The sequence below is a fragment of the Achroia grisella genome, unplaced genomic scaffold (assembly GCF_030625045.1).
Source record: "Achroia grisella isolate CSIRO2021 unplaced genomic scaffold, CSIRO_AGI_Agris_v1 utg487, whole genome shotgun sequence".
Taxonomy (NCBI): Eukaryota; Metazoa; Arthropoda; class Insecta; order Lepidoptera; family Pyralidae; genus Achroia; species Achroia grisella.
In genome coordinates, this window is record NW_026712891.1 from 5,202,225 (window position 1) to 5,223,375 (window position 21,151).

A 21,151-nucleotide genomic window follows, 5' to 3' on the forward strand; every position below is an offset into this window, starting at 1 on the left:
TTGATGTCCGTGTTGTTAATCCGTTATGCTATTAATAAATAGGTATGTCTGTGTATATGTATGTATATACCAGTATATCGGTTAAGATCACTTAGAATAATATTTTTTACCATTCTAATCGTATAAAAACTGTGTACTTTTTATAGCACGGAAATTTTTGAACATCTCAATCTGTTCAAGCTGTCGAAAAGCATATTATCTTTACATACGTGGTACGTACATTACAAACTCGCTGTCGCTGTCTGTTATATATCATCTAAATTAGGCAACGGATTTTAATGCAGTTTTCAGCAACAGATAGTGAGTCAAAAAGGTTTAAATATATAATTCATCCGTATTATAGTATAGAACGAGGCGAAAAATTCAAATAAGTAATGCATCCGTGTGAAACCGGGTTGCGAGCGAAGTCGAGGGCACAGCTAGTTAGCCGACGTTTTCGTCGTCTATTTTCAGCTTACTAAACTACGCAACGGATTTTGATACGGTTTTCATAATTTCGCGAATTTCTTCCAAGTCATTTATGTAAATAATACATGCATGTAGTTATATCACTTCCATCACATACACTGCACAAGCGAATCTAAGCTGGGTCGCTAGTTACATTAATAATGCATAGACGGAATAATTATTGTATAAATCATAGTTGAAAATTTGTGGAGATAAATGAAACGCCATGATGGAATTTTCACATCTCTAACAATATTTTTTATTCTTAAAACAAATGAATGCGAAGCGCGTTCGAAATTTAAAATAAATACAAAGAAGTTTTTATGTCTCGTACATAAAGCTCCCAAACAAACAAATGTTAAGAAACAACAGTACATAATATAATGTTTTATAAAAATCTTATTAATAAATCAAAGTAATATCGTTTAAGTAAAGTATAGTCTACACACTAAAGAAATTAATAACTGTTTTGTTAAGACATGTTAAAAATACTAATGTTCAAATCTTTTCCTAGCTCAGTAATTCATTCCTTAAAACTATTATAGAATGTATAAATATATCCGATAACATATTGCAGTTTAATAAGAATAAAACATTTATTGGAATTGTTAACAAATTACTAGTACACGAATCTTTAAATAAAATAATGTATATACCTATCTTTACTACAGGTTTTTGATATATAAACTTTTGAATGATGATAATGCATAGTTTTAATAGATATAAATTCCAGATTCCCTAAGTGATGACCTGTACCACCGGAGGCTAGTATCTCTCAATATGTGAGGATCTACCACACACAACAAATATTTTGAAGTAATCGATTTATGTAATAACAACAGAATGACAAGTATTGGAACAAGTTAAATCATCTTGTTTATTATATACAAATACACTCAAACTTGTAAGATTAATTGTTTTCATCCTACATGAAGTAATTTGCGAATCACTAAATAACAATAAAAGTAAATAAAAAATTAATAAAAGAAAAAAGTAACTGAACTGAAAGCTGAGAATTAATTATTAGCTTACATATACAAAATGTTATAAAAATCAAATTTACAACAATAATATAATTTTTATATGTACAAATTTTTATATGTATAATATATACAATAACCAGATGCATTGAGACTTGTATTATAGAATCCCACTAATTGAATTGTAGGTGAATCTTTTAAATATAAATCACGCTTGACACGTGGTACATGTAGCTCTAGGTATACAAACAAATGATCATAGAGTAAAGAACTTAGACATTTAGTCCTGCCACTATATATCAATTTTATATTATTTTTATTCTTCCTTATAATAGGATAATATGGCATATTAAGTAAATTTATAGACACATTACCTAAATTACAAAATAAGGCATATTGTGAATCTAAATAATTGTTACTAAATTTTATATATACATTTTTACAATATATATCATTAGGAAAACGTTTATTTAATAATAAATTCATTCTTTGCATAATTCTTGTAAACAAATCATATACTTTAAGTTCACTTCCAAATTTAACATTCCGATACATTTTAAACTTATTATTTAAAATAACACCATTGTGTTGATGTACTTTTTCAGTAACTGAATGTTTTGTTGTTGCTGTAGCATTGGGAGTGGAAATATTTACATTCGAAAGTTTTTCTGAAATATTATCTACTAATTGATTTACGAGTATGTGCATGGAATGAGTATAATTGCTCACAGACTTGCTGTGAATTTCTCCCGAAACAATATAACCGAAAGATGTATTCTGTAATACGCATCTCCCTGGCCCTAATTTAATCTTGCCGGGAAGTAAAACATCAAAAAATATGTCCGCGGCTAATAATAAAGAGATAGGACCTGGAACGTTAAACGTGGTGTCAGCCAGTATCACATTACTAGGAATTTTAATGTTACACGAATCAATCTTATGTTGGGGAATAGGTAAAGTAATATTATTTACAACAGAACAATTTATGGAAGTGGAATAACTCGTGTTTAAAGAACTTATATTAATATTTACGCCATCTTTGACCTGCTGCGCCTGTTGACCTATTGTCACGATCTTAAATTCATTTTTAAAAGGTGTAAGACCTAATTCTTTAACAAGGTTACGAGTAACAAACGAAGTTTGACTACCACTGTCCATTAATGCGCGAACCTTACGAAAACTGCCATCACTAGCCTGTACATTGACTATGATAGTAGGTAACAAGATTCTTGTATTTACAACAGTGCTACTGCAAGCAGTGCTGACAGAAGTAGTTGGTGTCTGTGTATCCTCTTCATAATGAAGAAGAGAATTATGACTTTTGCTACCACAATGAGAACATTTAAATTGAAAATTACATTTTTTGTTCATACGCTTATTAAGACATATCATACATAAATTGTGTTTATTTACAAAGCTTAGTCGGTTGTCTACAGACTCCAACTTAAAACTAGTACATTTGTATAATCGATGATCAGTAGCGGAACAAAATAAACAATTATATAATACAGGTTTAGTATTAACAAAATTAGTAAACTTCATCTTACCCAAATGAATTTTGTTACCATTCTCGACCTTATTACTCTCTTCAAAACTACAAGCGCGGCGCTCTAAAAACTTCAATAAGTCATCTAAAGTAGGAAGCTTGCTATGATCACGTTCTGCAAAATATGCGCGACAAGTATACTGGTCCAACTTGCGTGAAATAACGGACACAAGAATCATATCCCATGCGCCAACGGGTTGTCCCAAGCTGTCGAGGGCGCCAACGTTCTGCCGCACGGTGGACACCAGGTCCCGTAGGTTGGCTGCTGTGCCACGTGTGAGAGATGGTATGTCGAATATATGATATATATGACTTGTAATTAAAATATATTTATTACTGTATCTATCTTCTAATAGTGCCAAAGCTTTTGAATATGATTCGTTAATGAGCGGAAGACCATCAATCAGACTAAGAGCATCGCCGAAGAGATATTTTCGTAAATAAAATAGTTTCTGAATATTTGTAAGATCACAGTCGTTATCAATAATTGCTCTGAACATATCAATGAATGTTTTATATTTACATATATCTTTTCCATCATAAGAAGGAATCTCCAAAACCGGCAATTTATTTTTTATGGATTTAGGCATATTGTCAATGGATTCACAGCGGGTAGATTTTAATTTCAAATTATTAATTATAGACTTTATGCGTGATAAAACATTTAAATATAATTCTTCGGTTTCGTTGAATAAATCACTTTCATCTGTCTCTTCAAGAAGGCAAATTTGTTCTTGCAAGCTATCATATTTACTATAAGCCATATTAATTTGTTCAATTCTCACCTCCAAATCCATAATGTCTTCATATTTACATTCTTCAATATAATTAGCAACTCTCGTTATCTTACCCTTATAATATGCTCTCGACCGCTTCAACTTTTCAATATTATCTTCTTTAGTCTCCATTTTTAACAAAAATAATAATATATATTTTCCAACAAGATGCCCGTGTTATAGACACAATCAAATATAACTTTGATTTGAGGCGAATTAAATGTGAAAACAATTAACTATAACGTAAATTGTTATATTGCACTGGTTCTAATATTATTAATATGTCGAAGGACCATTAACTATGTATAAATCATAGTTGAAAATTTGTGGAGATAAATGAAACGCCATGATGGAATTTTCACATCTCTAACAATATTTTTTATTCTTAAAACAAATGAATGCGAAGCGCGTTCGAAATTTAAAATAAATACAAAGAAGTTTTTATGTCTCGTACAATTATACATTAGGTATCATTTATTAATTTCCACAACATACTACGTTTCCTATCACTTACAATTTACAATGGACTTTGTAAGTCATTTGCGTACTAGAATATTTTATTTATTACAATCACGTGTCATTATCTAATGTTTTCTGATCACGCATTTCTCTATTCAGCTTATCATAGTTCCACGACGATTTACTTCCATAATCTATTGTTATCACTAGCATATAATTACATGGAAGTACCTATGACTGTGGAATTTATAATCACCCTTACATTTATTAATCGCTATTGTTTATTTACGAATAATAATCACTGAACTAAATAAAACTAAACCTTTATCAGCAAATGGGGTCAGTCGTAAAGAAATTACTAAGTCAAATCCAGGTAGAATACTTTTAAAACTGAATCACTTTTGATAAAAGTCTGAGATATATGTGAGAATCAATTTTAAAGTTTTTATACTAAATCGTGTCGACCTTTTTTTGCTTATAGTCGCTTTTTTATGCCAACTTAATATTAATAACGTCTGAAATAAGTAGATGTGTTGTTAGGGATACGAATGAAACAAGCTTCGCCCGAATCAATAAATTTCGGATAATCTCCTGGGAGTACTCTATGGTAACGAAAAAACAAAGTGATGTGATGGTATTCATGATAATGAACAAATGAACATTGGGAAAAATTGTTCCTCGAAATGAAACATGACATATTTTTTTTATGTTTTATATATTTATAATTGTACTTTCAATAGGAGAGAACCTTCTCCTGTATTATTTTATGTGTATTAAAACATACTCATAACATTAGACGTAGAAAAAGAACTTTGTACCCTTTTACGAAGGGAAAATTAACTACTCTAAATTTGTGGATGGATGAAAAGGAGAGGACGACCAAAAAAAAGATGGATGAATTTTGTGAAAGATGATATGAATAAAAGGAGAGTATGCTCAGATATGACGGCCGATAGGGGTCAGCGGAAAAGAATGACATACTACTCGGACCCCAAATAATGGGATAAAGGAAAGGCAATTAATGAAAAATATTTTTTTTTACATACATTATCATTTGTTTGTTGACACATATACATACATTCATTGTCTTTGAGAAAAGACCCTAATAATGTTTTTATTTATAATTTAAATGTCGTCGTCTTAAAAACGTCGAATATCGACTTCTAGGCGTTCATTAGTTATTATTAAACTGTTTTTAACAAGCAATTTCGATAGCAAATCGGAATGGACACCTCGTTAATTTTAGCCGTAAAATTTCGCTGTATCATTGACGGAGGCAAGTGACTTCATCTTGCAGTCTCATGGCCAATTTGTCGTTCCTGTTTAATTCAACTGCCATTTCACACGCATCATGTAAATGTACATGTAATTTTCGCGCCCACTCGTTTCGTATTGATATGATGTTGTTATGAAATTATCACCAACTTTGTCTAGGTAATGGACAATGATTTTCATGTATTGTAACATATATAGGTATTAATCTGAATATAGCATGTGCTTTTGTAGACAATTTGCTTCAGAATACGACTGGTTATATAAACTCTTGCCAATAAAGTAATAATGTAATCACATCGAATATAGCAAACTAGGTGTTGTGACTTTGCACGTGTACATGTGTTTAATTCCAAATTTCAACTTTCTGGATTTAGCATGTTTCACAGCGACTTGGTAGTTAGTCAGGTCAAACGATTTTATAATTTTATTACTCTTACTAAGACATAAAAAGTAGGAAAATATATTAATATGTATTTTAGTTAAAACATTGTTGACTATTTAAAAAAAAATATGACAACTACTATTTTTGCAGTAACCAAAATGTCATTTACATACATATATCTAAATCTATAAAATCGATTAATTCTCTACTATATGTGTATGCATACGTAAATATATATTATGCTTTCTTTTTATTTACTTGTATTGAAGTCCGTTAACCCTTATTTATTTTTATGTTCATAACATTTCCACATAAAGTTCCACGTGCGTCAAAAACCTCTGGTTATGACGTTAGCGATAATTTTGCGTGACCGCACTTGAAGTCTGTAAAAGGTAATTAATAAAGCTCCCATGACGTTATACCTAAGGAAATTTCGGAAATATTCTGCATTCTTCTCGGCAGTTATCAGTGTTTCAAACTGCTTATGTCTGCTGTGAAACCGTGGGGCTGTTCATGTATGCAATGTTTCATAGACGACAGTTGACATTTTTCATCAGACGGGGCATCAGCATGCTTGCCATGCCTGTCATGCCTTACCGAAGATCTCAATTAAACCTTTAATATTTTATTTATATGGACTGCGTCTACCTATGCTTCCCATGCCCGTTACTTACAGGTCTCAATCAACCTTTAATATTTTTTAAATTGACTGCGTCTAACTACGTAAAGCCATTTAGGCGTATAAACCTCTAATAGTACCGAATTCCTCCGCCTACTCGTTCGCTAATTACGCGTCATTACAAATACAGCGAGCGTATTACAATTTGCATGCTGGTGTCACAATAACAATAAAAATTGATTTAAAGTGCGCGGGTGGGGTCGATCCTTGCGCCCACGCAAGCCTTCAATGCCTCCGCTGATTATGTCGTCAAATAAAAATCATGTATGTATTTAGTTACATTGTCTTATAATTGTTTTGGTGCCAAGATTATTTCTGCGATGATGGCATGCGGTTATAAATAATATAAGGACTTATAACACCAATTTTATTTGTAATAATGTTTTTATCAGGCCTACAATGTGATAAAAAAATAAACCATGACAAAATATGGGTTTGTATTGGAATAAACTGTGTCGATTGCAAAAATATTTTTTAAGTATTATACCGAAGGTCTCATGCCGGTTAAAAAGTATTTTTAAGTGACTACGCTGACATAATGCGAAAGAAAATAATTTTCAATTAGTTATTGAAAGACAATAGCCGATAACTCAGCAACTCTGTAATCTCTAAATCTTTTCTGTTTATAGATAGCCAAAAGAGGCTATGTATAGATGTCATACAAAGATATTATTTGTTGTCTGTTAGATGATTTCTTATAGCGATAAGACCGCATTTTGTAATGGACTTTCTAATATACTGTGTTTTTGTATTTGGTAACTGTACGCAGCGTCCAACGTAACTAGTCGAGCACTAACGGTCCAACCATTAGTTCTCAAAGATTCTAGGATTAAATATGATAAACAAAAAAACTTTGGGTGTCACAATTGTATTAATGGTAACACACCAGTGTAGGAAACGTCGATAGTCTGACTATAACTAATACGAGCTACTGCGCTAGCCTCTCGAACTGATTTTAGTTTCTTTTGTCACATTCATTTTATATAGTACCTATATATAGTGAACTTAATTAAAGGACGATGTCGCCAGTTGACAATACCTCTACCCCAACGGGCATAACAGTCTTGAAGGTACATTTTTATTTTTTTGTCAATATATTGTGCGTCATTAACCGAAGACTAAACTAATAGGTATGATGCCTCGTTCAGTGTGTTTGTTCCCTTATCTTATCAATTTATCAACGGACATCCGGATGATCGACGACGTCTATTTTTGAAGTACCAATAATACCTGTTAAGCAAAACATGCGAAATTCTGCTAACTGCAGTAACAAAAATTGTTATTTTATCTAAAATTACCTTAATGGTGTAATATAATTTCCTCAATGTTTTGATTTCCAATAGTCGCGAGTTCCATCTCCGCAGAATGCCACATAAGAAGTGAATAAAAGCGTAAAGTGCCTCTATTTGTAGCAACGTTGCGTGGAGTTGCCTGGTGCAATCCTTCATGGACAGCATTGTGGTTAATTTCTGGAGATTTTGTACCAATGTGCTAAACGACCTGAAAAGAATTTCTCAAATCAATGCAGTGGTACCGGAGTTTACATTCATTATAACAAAATCCTCTCTCACTTTATAATATTGGTGTAGGCGTACATGTTAGTAAGTAATTAGTTAAGTTATCGACTAGGCGGATTTGACCGAGAATTCCACAGAATTTCCATTTAATGCGGAGGCCGTTAGACTTCCGAATTTTCGTTACAACCGGTTTGAGCAGAGTACTTTTTAATGAATGATTCTCGCCGTAAACGTTTGTGACCAAAGGTCTCAATAATAACCTGTTATAGAAACTTGTTGGATATTCGGCGAAATATTAATTAATTTGCATTAGATTTATGGTAAATTCGCAGCGTGATAACAGCTGGTGGCCGTGGAACCTCAAGATTTATAGCAGTTATATTTTACGAGTGTATCAGGACATGACCAATAAATAATCACGGTCATATGCTATTTATATAATATTAAAATGCCTTTTTTAAAAGGATGCAATAGGTTTCATTGTTATTTTTGTGTGAATAAATATCAGTTAACTATTATTAAAATCTTTGTCTCTATAGGGAGAGTGGATCTTTAATTTTCATTACCCAAATAGCCGAAATTTAAAGAAATAGTTAAATCTTCATGGAACTTGTTAATAGAAATAAGGAACTGATTTTCTTGTAACTTGGAACTGAATAGTCTTAGAACTTCCATGTCTGTTCAAAGAACAGACACTATTGTTAAAGTCCTATAGTCGTGATATTTAAGTACCTATATTGTATTAATTATTACTATGACGTTGTTCTTAGAATTTTTTGATAAAATGCTTAGTGATTTATATCTTCACTAGCCACCCGCCCCGACTTCTCACGGGTACCTGTATTATATATTTTAAATCACTCTATTACTAAAAATATCTAAGATGAGTATAATAGAATAGATAGCGAAAGCGACTTTATTTATATACTATGTAATTATAGCTAAATATGTCGTCCATGATATAGATATAAGTTACTGTAGTATCATGATACTATACTGTTTTCTTAAGAGTACAAAGTACCAATCGACGCCATTAGTACCCATTACCGTTTATGGGCGGGCGGCGCGCTCTGATGTATATCAGCTGCGTGTGCGCACCGTTTCCTACCACTGCTACATATCAATAGCACACAATCCACAGAGTTGAAAAAATAGAACATGAATAAAATAAAAATTAATAATTAGTGGTTTATTTATAAATTGTACTTATTTTAATAATATACTTGTCATAAAAGAAACGAGTCCGTTGCTCCACATTATCTGTCTGATAACCTCTGGTAATGCGTACCACTTACAACTTCCTGAATAAAAAATCCTTGATAATGATAGTAAAATGAATCATATTTATTTATTAGTTATAGAATAAATTATTTAGGTGTAAAATTATATATTGTGTAAATATTTACTAGATAAGATTAAGATATGTTAAACCTAATACTTTTCAAGAAATTAACAAAACTATTGATTCAAACAAAGAATTAGGTACCTATAATAATAGTAATAGTAATAATAATAGCCACGGACCATTAACAAGTCATTTAGTCCTAATTAGCTTGGGACTAGATGACGATTTGTGAATTGTCCAGGGCTATTATTATTATTAGAACTTATGTTAAAGATACTAGATAACTGATAAAACCTTTTTTTGTAAATACATACGTAATATGCATAAGAAACACCGATATAATATAATATAATAGATACAATCATATTCAATTCGCGTATTCGAATCGAATCCGCGACTATCGTAAGTAAAGCGGCGTGCTAAACCGTTAAACCACCAATGTCATATATGTCGTATTCACCTGGCAAGTTGTCTGTAACTGGGTGAACACAAATAAGTTGTTGTTTAACATTAATTTTAGCATCACTATTTATCTTTGAAACAAACTCTTACTTCTGGGGTTTTCATGTTTTTTACGCACAAAAGTCGTATTCTTTTATTAGATCCATTATACACAAGGCCGCTCTATAGATTCATCTATGTGGCGAACTCCTACTTATTTACATATTTGCTTAAGTATCGTGAGTAGAATCACATAGCGGAAGTCTAGGTCAGGTATAATTCCCATTTATGGTTTGACCAAACAATTAACATGAAGTGTAAATGGCACAAATATGGCCAATTATGATGGCCACCACAGTATAATTCACTGATTCTGATATAAATTATAATTTGGTGTTTTGAGTATAATAATGATTTTACATTAATGAGTTGTTTTAATAATCTAGTTAATTTAACTATATTATTATGGTAGTCTCACTATATATTTAATATTTTAATTCTTATAAATTCGTTATATTTGGTAGTTTGTATACACATATAACTTAAATATGTAAGTTAAAACATTATTTAAGAGAGAGGGGAGTATTTATTTTATCATATTTTTTTATTCGAAAGGAACTGTTACAATTGGACACTTTTGGAAGAAAGGATGTGCTTTGTTTGTAATTTATATGCTAAAGTACTGTACTTTATTGTATTCTGAACAATGAGTCTCTTTAGAATTATGAACAATATTTTCTATTGTTTAGGACTAAATATAGTTTAATCTTGGTAGTAGCAATGTTATCGTGATATGCACTATCATCGAACTAACAATCTATATAATACCTAACAACATACAAGGATTTATACAAAATATATTTGCTATAGACACAAGACACAGAACAAGTTAAGAAGCCTGTCTGATCTTTCTTTTAATAATATTAATTTCAAAAGTCTGAAGATCAGATATGTTTCTTGTATTAACTCTCGTATTACCGTTAACCGACACGACTGTTATTTCAGATAGATGTATTCATGCATTGTCAACTGTTGATGACGTTTAGTACGTCATTAACAGTTGAGAATGACCTTTAATCAGTCATCTGTATTTGACATGCCCACGTTTTTCAGCGTATATTTGAATCCAACGTTGCAGAAGGCAAGACTACCGCCGCGCCGTCTCTCCGTCAAACGTTGCGTTGCCTCTGATTACCCCGTCTGGTGTCAGACGTGAAAACCTGTTATTAAAATAGAACAAAAACATTCTTTCTTCAAATAAAACTATATAAGCTTCAAGCACTTTTCACTACTCTTACATTTTTTTTTATTTACTACTCATTTGGAAACTATCTCATCAGCAAGAAACTTACTACTTACTCTTTTAAAGCGTAACGTAGTTTATGAGTATATTATTGAAAAACATTAAATTTTCATTGCTTTATAATGTGTTGAATAGTAAAACAACCGTGAAAAAGGCGGATTATAAAATTGTTTATAAATTTCAATCCGTTTAAAATTAAGTAAGAGTTAAGTACAGGAACATTACATAAACAAGCTACAGGTACTGGCTAAGTACCCATTGACCTTTATTTTTGTGAATAAAAAATTGCATATATCTGTTAATAGAACATCGTAAGCTAGTGGTTTTCTACATGACTTCAACCATGAGGTTGTGAGTTCAAATTTGATAGATAGCAGAAAAAAACTGCGTAAAAATTTATATTTCTGACCAAGCCTCCATTATGGCAACTTCGCTATGAAAATAAATTAATCCGGGAGACGGCGGGGCGGGTCAGTGCCTTGCTACATGTGTTGCGTTCACAATAACTCCGAAAGTTGATAACACCTCTGATAACCCATCTGAGTTAACAGCTGTGATGGTATATTATTAAATATTATGACATAAACTAATTATTTATAAAAAAAATATGTACAAATACTTGATTCGCGCAACTACGTCTCCGTATATACTCCGTTTGTGCATCAATTTTCTTGGCAGCTCTGCTACTATTGGTCGTAGCGTGATGTTATATAACTTATACTCTTATCGATAAATTGGCTATACAAATGATACTTAGAATTTTCGAAATAAGATCCGTAGTCTAGGAGATTATAGATTCAAACTCTTACTCAAACACAACTTTGCCTCTTTATACAGACGTACGTATGGTACGTAATCGTAAATCTAACAAAGATTAACATGTCATTGTTTAAAATCTGATAACTTAATTAATGGTGATAAATGTGATAACGCCCCATTATACAGAACCTTGACCAGGATATCTTGTATCCGACCTTCTTATACGAATCCTAAGAATATATATTATTTTCTAACAAAAAAGCGGATTATCGAGTTTAAATTCACGAACTTCAATACAAATTGACATATTAGACCTACCATTAGTAGGTAAATTCCAAAAATTGCTTCCCCAGTTTCTTACGATACGGTATATAAAAAAATTATATGGTCATATACTTAAAATACCATCACTAAAAATAATAATAGGTAAATAATATATCAAATTATTTGTTATAAAATGAATAATAGTTAAACTGTTAACAATAAAACATTTTGTAGCACATGTTCTTTGACCTAACAATTGAATGAAATTCCGTATACCTAATTCTTATATATTAATCTTTATTATTGTCATAAACTTTAATAAATGCAAATGTTTCGCTGTCTTATAATTGGTTGTGCTGTTGTCGGTGTTTCTGAAATGCATTTTACATTTTGGGATAAAAATTGGTTTTTGAGTTTTAGTTAAACCAAATTTCATGATGATTAGTTAAACCGTTAGATGTGAAAGTGTAGCAGACAAATTTACTTTCGCATTTGTAATATTAGGTAAATTCGCATGACGTTGATGATTTCACTACAGTACTAATAAATGGTCAACAAGTAAATTTTATAATTTATACAATATTTATACTACATCAAATATATTCCATATACGCTACACAATATGTACTTATATTATTTACTCTGTAGTCTGGTCAAATTGGAAATTTGTTATCACTCTCCTGACTTCGCACGGATCCATTACAAATCTTAGAATTTCTCGACTTGTTCTACACGCATGTATTATATTAAAATTGCTTAGCGTATTGTATATGAGAAAAAAACTTTTTATATTTGACTAAGTATTTTTCGAGATTATTAATTAAAAACATAAAAATACTGAAAACATTCGTCGTAGTTCTATTATAGTAACTATCTATTCTATATATATTATAATAACTTCAGATATTTGAGAACGTATACATATCTCGTTGATAGAATCTTTAATCATTTCCGAAAGAGAATCTGTCCCAAAATAGCTTGTGTGTGACTAGAACATTTCCAAACAGATTATATTTATGTCGAACACGTAGGGTCCATTGTTTGTGCACCATTCAAGGTACTGCTATGGTTATATTTCGCACAGATGACATCAGTACAAACACGGTAATGTGCGCGTGCGCCTATGATGTCACAGTGCGTCTAAGTCATAAACATAAGCGATTTTGTCAAGCAAAACCATTTTTGTTAGCGGTCACGTAACAATATTTGATATACAAACACTTTGTGATCATATAAGACGTGGATAATGATAATGTAAAGATAATAAATTTATCTTTTACAGCTTCAAATGTCTATTGTGTTGGTATGTTAGTGTGTGATGATGATATTTGTTGATCGCTATCTATTGGTGATGAAACGACAACAATAAACTGAATAACTGTACGACGTCACAAAATAAATTGTAATTAAGTAATCATAATATTGATTTAATCAATTAAAATGTAAATAAAAAATTAATTAAAAATATTAATAATATTTTTATTAATTATTTAAAAAAATGTAAATGATGTTTTCAAAATTTTCACGAGTCGTGTAACGAGAGCGATGCTACTATCCGTAGTCATGTATCAATCCTTTAATTGACTTTTTACAATTGTTATTTTTGTACAGTATAGTTTCTGTTGACTATTATTTCAATCTATACTAATAATATATTATGAAGTGATAATGTTTCTAAGTTTGTTCCTACAAACATAGAAATATTATCACTTAAAAATCAATACAATCCTTTGTATAGGGGTAATCTGTGGAGCTACTGAACCAATTTAAAAAATTCTTTTGCCAATAGAAGGACACATTATTTGTGATTGTAATAGATTATAACTTAACCTGTAAAATTAAAAATACATTTTTGTGGCATTCGGAAATATTTACCGCCCAACGAAGGCACGGGTCAGCCAGTAGTTTATAACTTGAGTTATAAATTCTTTTACGTAACAACATTTTAACCATAAAAAGCTAAACAGCCGGTAAACAAGTTATCAATATATCGATATGAACCTTGACCTTGTATAGTAGTTATAGGGACATCCTTGTACGCCTCTATTAATATGATATAGAAATATGTATTCTGTCTAATAACTAATAAACGTTTCATATTTCAACGTCTATTAATAAACAATAGTTTTCTTCGTCTATACTTATAAAATCGATTGTCCTAACTTGCTGTCAACACAATGCTGGAACTACTAAGTCTAGAAATTTATTACCTATTTATATATGTAGAGTTTTATTATCTATTTATGTTTAACCATCCACTACCAAACATTTTTTGAAAATTGTCATGGGGACTGGAGTTTTTTAGTGCCACACAGGTAATCCCGCGTGAAACGACTAGTTTCTAAAATTGAAGTTAACATTTTTGACGTGTACTTTAAAGGGATTTTTATTGTTTTCCAAAATCTTAAAAATGGTGGCCGAAATGCGAATTGCGTTCCAAATCGATTGATGTCGCCATAAGAAAGAAATAGTAAAGAGAACTGTAGGGAGAATGATAATAATAAAGACGAAATCGTTCCTGGTTCGCACAGAAAATGCTAAAAGTATTTTCACAGAAAACAATAACAGATACTTTCCAGAAAACACTAACTTCAACCAATTGGTGACGGAGAAATAATACAATGTGCTATCTCCTGTTTTGATTTACAGAACCTTACAAAAGTCGCTTATTCTAGTAATATATTTATCCTGAGTAGTAATAGTGGGTTAAAAAATCGATGATAACGATTTAAAATTTAAACTACTAGCTAGAAGAGAACTCGATCAAATATTTATTAACTATCTATAACTACGGCTATAATCAGAATGTTTGTATAGCCGCTATTCGCAGTGACCGTAATGTTGAATAAACTCGTGTCTACTATCTTTGCTTATTCAGTTTGATGTTTACATAATGCTGCAATAACGTGCTATACTTATACCTCCATTTGTTACGTCACAGTTGGTAACGAGACGTACAAATTGTAGCAACGAACATGAAGACATCGTAATTGTTACACGTTTGTGTACCGATACGGAGATCAGTTATAAGGGTCGTTTGTGTACTTACAAGAATTAGCAACATTAAATTTTAATTTTCTTTTAAAGAATGAAGAATTTTATTATCTGAACGTTTTATTACTATTATTGTTGATAATAATATCGCACTCAAGTATAATAAATAAAATAAACAATCATAATTTACCTTTTTTCTTTTGTGAATTATTTGTCTACAATTTCTAAATATAATAATATTTAAAAAATATTTACATGTTATTACTTTGGCAAAACACATGATCATATGCTTTAATTTGTCATATTTTGTACTGTGTTTTCGAAAAAAGAAAAATTATTATTTTTATTTTATAACTAAAACAAAATATAAAGATATTTTTATTTTACGTTAAGTTCGAAGTGCACCTCAAGCCGAGAAGAACTTATATGGAACTCTGCATTTCTTCTCCTCTTTTCATATAAGATTGATTACGTAATTATAATCACAAATCAATCTTTTTAGTAATCACAACCTAAGTATAAAATGTTTCGAACATAACGTTTTTATTCTTTCGCGACTACTACCCATTATTAATATACATAGTTAATCGGATTTAATCACGAATGATTTTAATATAAATAAGGTTTCGACTACGTTGTAGGTACTAGCCGTGGTCAACTCATGACCAGAGCATGCAACCTAGTCGAAACGTCGAGAGAGGCAAATACCTTTTTTACCATAAAATTATCGTGTTTAAGGCTCGATTAACTATTTTAATGAAATGCCTTATTATTTGCTAACATGGTACCCTTTTCTTTGTTATGGAATGGGTACAGTATGATTATTACGTGAAATATATATCTAAATATTTTTTTTAGTTACAGTAGCGAAGCGCCTTTTTTTAATTTTACTTGATATTGTCAAATACTTAGCTCATACCTAATTTAAAACATTGTTAAAATAAAACTGCTTCAAATTATTTCGATCAATAAACCTGTGAAGACACCAGGAGGTTTCTGCGCTTGTGGGTGGAGATTGGCGGGCTACTTTAGTAGTCTTGACTCTACACGCGCAACGGCCAAGATAAACGGCTAAATGCGAATAATAGCGTCCAAATTACATTACATTACAATCTGCTTCTATAAAATAAACTACGTTGTATGTATATTCAAGAGACTGAACAAGTTGACAAATCGTTTTCACTCACTATAGATGCTTTTTGTTTGTAATTCTTCATACTTTCCTTAAAACAGATTTCTAATATTTTTGCGAATAATGAATACATTTTACTCTCACATTAATTTTATCACAATTACTATGCGGCTTTTTTGTTGACTTTGTGATGGTGATATTTATATGGTCATATAATAATATGCTTATTACATGAATGTGCACATTTTAATTGACATTTGTTGTAAAGAGTCAGACGTCGACATAACTACGCGCCACTCATTACGACAAGGGGGAAGTTGAACGAGCCGAAACAAAAGATCTCACGCCCTCATGGGGGTCGTATGCCCCATGTGGAAAATAAAATGGGTGCACCACGTGTTAACGTCTATAGCAACTATTTCTATTTACAGACGGATATAAATACTTTTTTTTTAACAGTTACGAACTTATTTCTTAAACACTATGAACATGTCTAAACATTTGTACTTTAAATCCATGCGTGCAATTTTATATCTATATTAATATTATAGAAATATAAATAATCTACATTCAAATAAACTTAATAAAACTTTTGAATATTCGCAATTTTATTCTATCATTCATTCGAAACGCAGACTCATCACAAGAAGAACGAGCAAGAAATTTGCGTGTTGCTCTTTTAAATAAATATATAATATAAACAGGTATACTTTGTAAGTTTCGTTGGTCGGGGTAATTTCCGATATTACTAATTAGATATTGAAAATATATAAACTGTCGCTTACATCAATCACGCTACGACCAATAGGAAAGGAGTAGCAACAACTGGGAAAATGTCTAGCAGACAGTTGCTCGGGTCAGTGTATTATAAATGAGAAAGTGTGTAACTATTTGTTACCGTTTCATGACTAAATTTATGATCGGATCTCAATAAAATTTGACTTAGAAATATATTGTATCACAAGAACAGACATAAGATACCTTTAAAAAAGATACGTAGAATATACTTTATTTGTAACATATAGTAAAGAAAAGACACAAACAATATATTAAAGAATTACAGTAAAGCACCCTTATTACTGAAAGCAATCTTTTCATTCAGTAATAAGGGTGCTTTACTGTAATTGCAATGCAATGCAACCTTAGGGATTTAAATAAGCAGACGAGGCGGGTGATTGCTTGTATCTAGTCAATTGCGGGACCCGTGCAAAGTCGAAACGGCTAACCATCGAAGCAGGTGGATAGTAATTTTGTGATTAGTACTGCATGAGTGCGCGAACTTTCTCTACCCATTGTTACCTGTATCTGATTGAAAGCACGGTTTGCGAATCATTACTGTCTACCATTGGCCCCGACGCAGTACCAACATGGACCATTTCACTACCGCCAAATTAATTGCTTCCTAATTTGTTTGGTACTAGTGATGTCGCGCGGGTTTACCCGCATAGATATGATAGGAATTTTTAAAATAAGTATATTTTTATTTTTCCATATTAAGCAAAAACATACATAGGAAGAAAAAGTAATCATAATAGAAAAAATATATAATTACTGTATTCATTACAAATAAAATATAAAATCTTTTCTATTTTGTTATTATAATTTCAGATATAGGAATAAAATAATTAGATTTTATTTATTAACAAAAACTTATTACTTTACATGTATAATTAATGTATCATGACAACTAGTCCTCTACACGGTCCCTGGTTAGTTCCGATTAGTTATATGGGCTGCCTGACCAGTAATCGCCCTCATCCTCATCCTCCAATGATTCGCAACCATTCATCATTAGCAATATTCCGTTATCATCTATAAAAATCTATAAACCATAATTACACCGCCAATATGACGTAACTCGGTCTTAAATCGTTCGAATGTTCGATACGATCGATGGATGCCACCATTGGAATGTCAATCACGGCGCGTGCATTCGTCTGCCAGACTGCTGGTCGCCCTGATTGAACCGTACAAACCTGACTCACTACACTGCATAAATGTATTACACTTGCACTCGTGTGCAAGTGTAATACATTTATGGAAATTGTGCTAAAACAACACATGCGTGTTGCCTTCCGGCCTTATTATAAACAATTTGTTTAATCTTTCATGTATATATAATAATACAACAACAATATTCTCAGGACAATTCACACAGCAAGACCCAAGTTAAGCTAGGTAAAGCTTGTGTTATGGGTACTAGATAACTGTTGCAAGTGTATAGATATATTTTTTTTCGTAAAATCATATGTATTATATATAGAAAACACCTAGAAACAATCATACTCATGAATACGAATGTGCCGTGCGAGAAATCGTACCCGCGACCATCGGAAGTAAGGCAGACTACCGAGGCCGACATATTAATAGTCACTAATGACTTTTCATTTTAAGTACCAGTTAGAACATTGAGATCTATCATAGCACATCAAATGGTAAACCGGCTTGAGGTAAAGGGGGCGTGGATATTCATTATGGGAGTAGAGTCCCCATATACACTGGCCCTGTCAGGTCTGTCGCTATCGTGGTTCGTTCCTGAGGAGTCCGCCACGTCACTTTATTTTGATTTTCCGCTAGCATATACCAATCCATAGCGCTATTCCTATTTAGTATTGCTATGCCTTTTTTTTATTTCACTAGTCCTTTCTTGCGCCATCTACTTCTGTCTTCTCTCCTCTACCCAAAGATTGTCTGGAAGAGATTGTATACGCGATAAGATTACGCATTTTGTACCTTATTACTTCTGTTTATGTTCTATGTATTACACTTTTGGTGAAATAAAGAGTAAATAAATAAATTAATTAATATTCCGCCATTGATTATATTCACCCATTTATAAAAACTGTAACTTGATTAGGTTGCAATTATTTTGTATATTAAAAAAATATATTTTAATTATTTACGAACCATTTGATAGTTCGAAACCAACAATATTATATGGTACATAACTGCAACTATTGAATTATTCAATTTTAAACTGTAGTACCTGCATAATAAAGATCTAGATCACTCCTTCATTTGTACAAATTTTATATCTGGAAATTACTAAAAAACTGCCTTTCGTGTTTGCTTCAATGATTTACTTCATTTTTAATGTATTACGCTATGCAAACATTATAATTAAATAGTGACACAGAGTAAATAACACAATCCATTAATGATTTTGTAAATGTTTGTTTTTTAATATAATAATATTTGTCTTTAGTAGTAAGTTATTTTTACATTAACTGTAATATTTGACTAGCATACATAATATAGGGTATTGAATGAAGCAACAATCTATACTAATATTATAAAGAGATATTATATATATATATATATATATATATATATATGATAATTTGGTTTATAGAAAAGTAAACTCGTAATCACTACAACGAACACATTTCATCACTCAAACCCGGGTCACAAACTCCGGGAACTGCTCGAAGTTTCCCTCTCTGCTACACAATGAACCCGGCTCCCGCGCGGTGAATCCTTGAAATCCTAAAAAGTTCGTGTCAAAGTGATATGGGCTAAATATTATTTTAAGATATACAAAACTTACAGAGTTATGAGCATACGGGCGGAGCCAATAGTATACAGGATATGTATAATATATATTATATAATACAGGAGTACCTATAGTTAAGCCTTTGACAGACAATTTTCCCTACACACGGACATGGCGTCGTAATAAATATTATTTAAAAAAAGATCTGAAACAGTAAATTATTATGTAGTTATAACACATAAAACATAACATGCAACATAAACCTAAAAGCAATCTCAATTTTAATTTAATTTCACTTTCTTTGTCGTAATTAGAATATTTAACTGCACCGCAGCTGTAATGTGTTTACGGAGAATGTGGTAATTATTTACAATTATTATGTTTTATGTGGTATTATTATTTGATATGTTGGTAGTTTTATTTAATCGTAAATGATGGAAACTATAAAAATATATGTTTTAAGAAACGCCATATACCAACAGGATAAGTACTACTAGGGTAAAAATTTCTGGAACACAATTATTGTTTTTATTAAGAAATAATTTTTATAATGCAATATAATATATTTTTAATAAACTTTCATTACCTTTCAAATAATATGTAATTTGCATCAGTACTTGTCAGTTCTGAAGTGATGATTAAGTGCACTCGAGTGAAGAACTTACGAGTTGTTGTGAGCGGCGGACAGCGACGCTCATGTTATGTTATCCGTCGTGGGGTAGAATCACGAGTTAGAAAGCGAATTTGGCAATCTACTAGCTAGTGGAACCGTGGGAAATTGCCGTGACGTCATAGATACAGAATATAGATAATTTGTATTTGTTGCATTCGCATCAATAACTGCTACCATACCCTGGGCTATCTAGTACCAAATTAAGCCTAACTTATTCTAAGGACACAAAAACAATTTATAAATATTAAATATGTAGTGTAATGACATACATATTATACACATAAACTATTATATATGTCGTTTAAAATGCATACAAAATTCTCCTTGGCTGAAATTTTATTCCGAATGAGTGGAGGATAGTGGATTAAAAAAATATACTATTCAATAGTTTCTAAACTTAACTTTATAAATTAATGGGACCCGCGTTTGTACGTGTGGACACAAAATTTATTGATAATAAATCAAGCGACACACCTATACCTATATGAAACTATATGGCACCACATATTATTGTAGTATATAAATAACATAATGAAACTTCAAAAATTTAATTAATTAATCCTTTGGAGGGTATTTTCCTGAGCTTTTTTTAGCCTGTATGAAGGCCCATATTTAATAATATATTGTGTGATAATTTCTACATAATTGCTCCTGTACGCAAATACTTAACATACTAACATAAATAG

The 21,151-nt window shown here is 31.3% G+C and overlaps 1 protein-coding gene across 1 annotated transcript in view; it reads left to right on the forward strand.

Moving 5' to 3' along the window:
- LOC131845951 (kinesin-like protein KIF21B) overlaps positions 1-21,151 on the forward strand; it is a 68,118-nt gene that overhangs the window by 22,835 nt on the left and 24,132 nt on the right. The window lies entirely within an intron of this gene.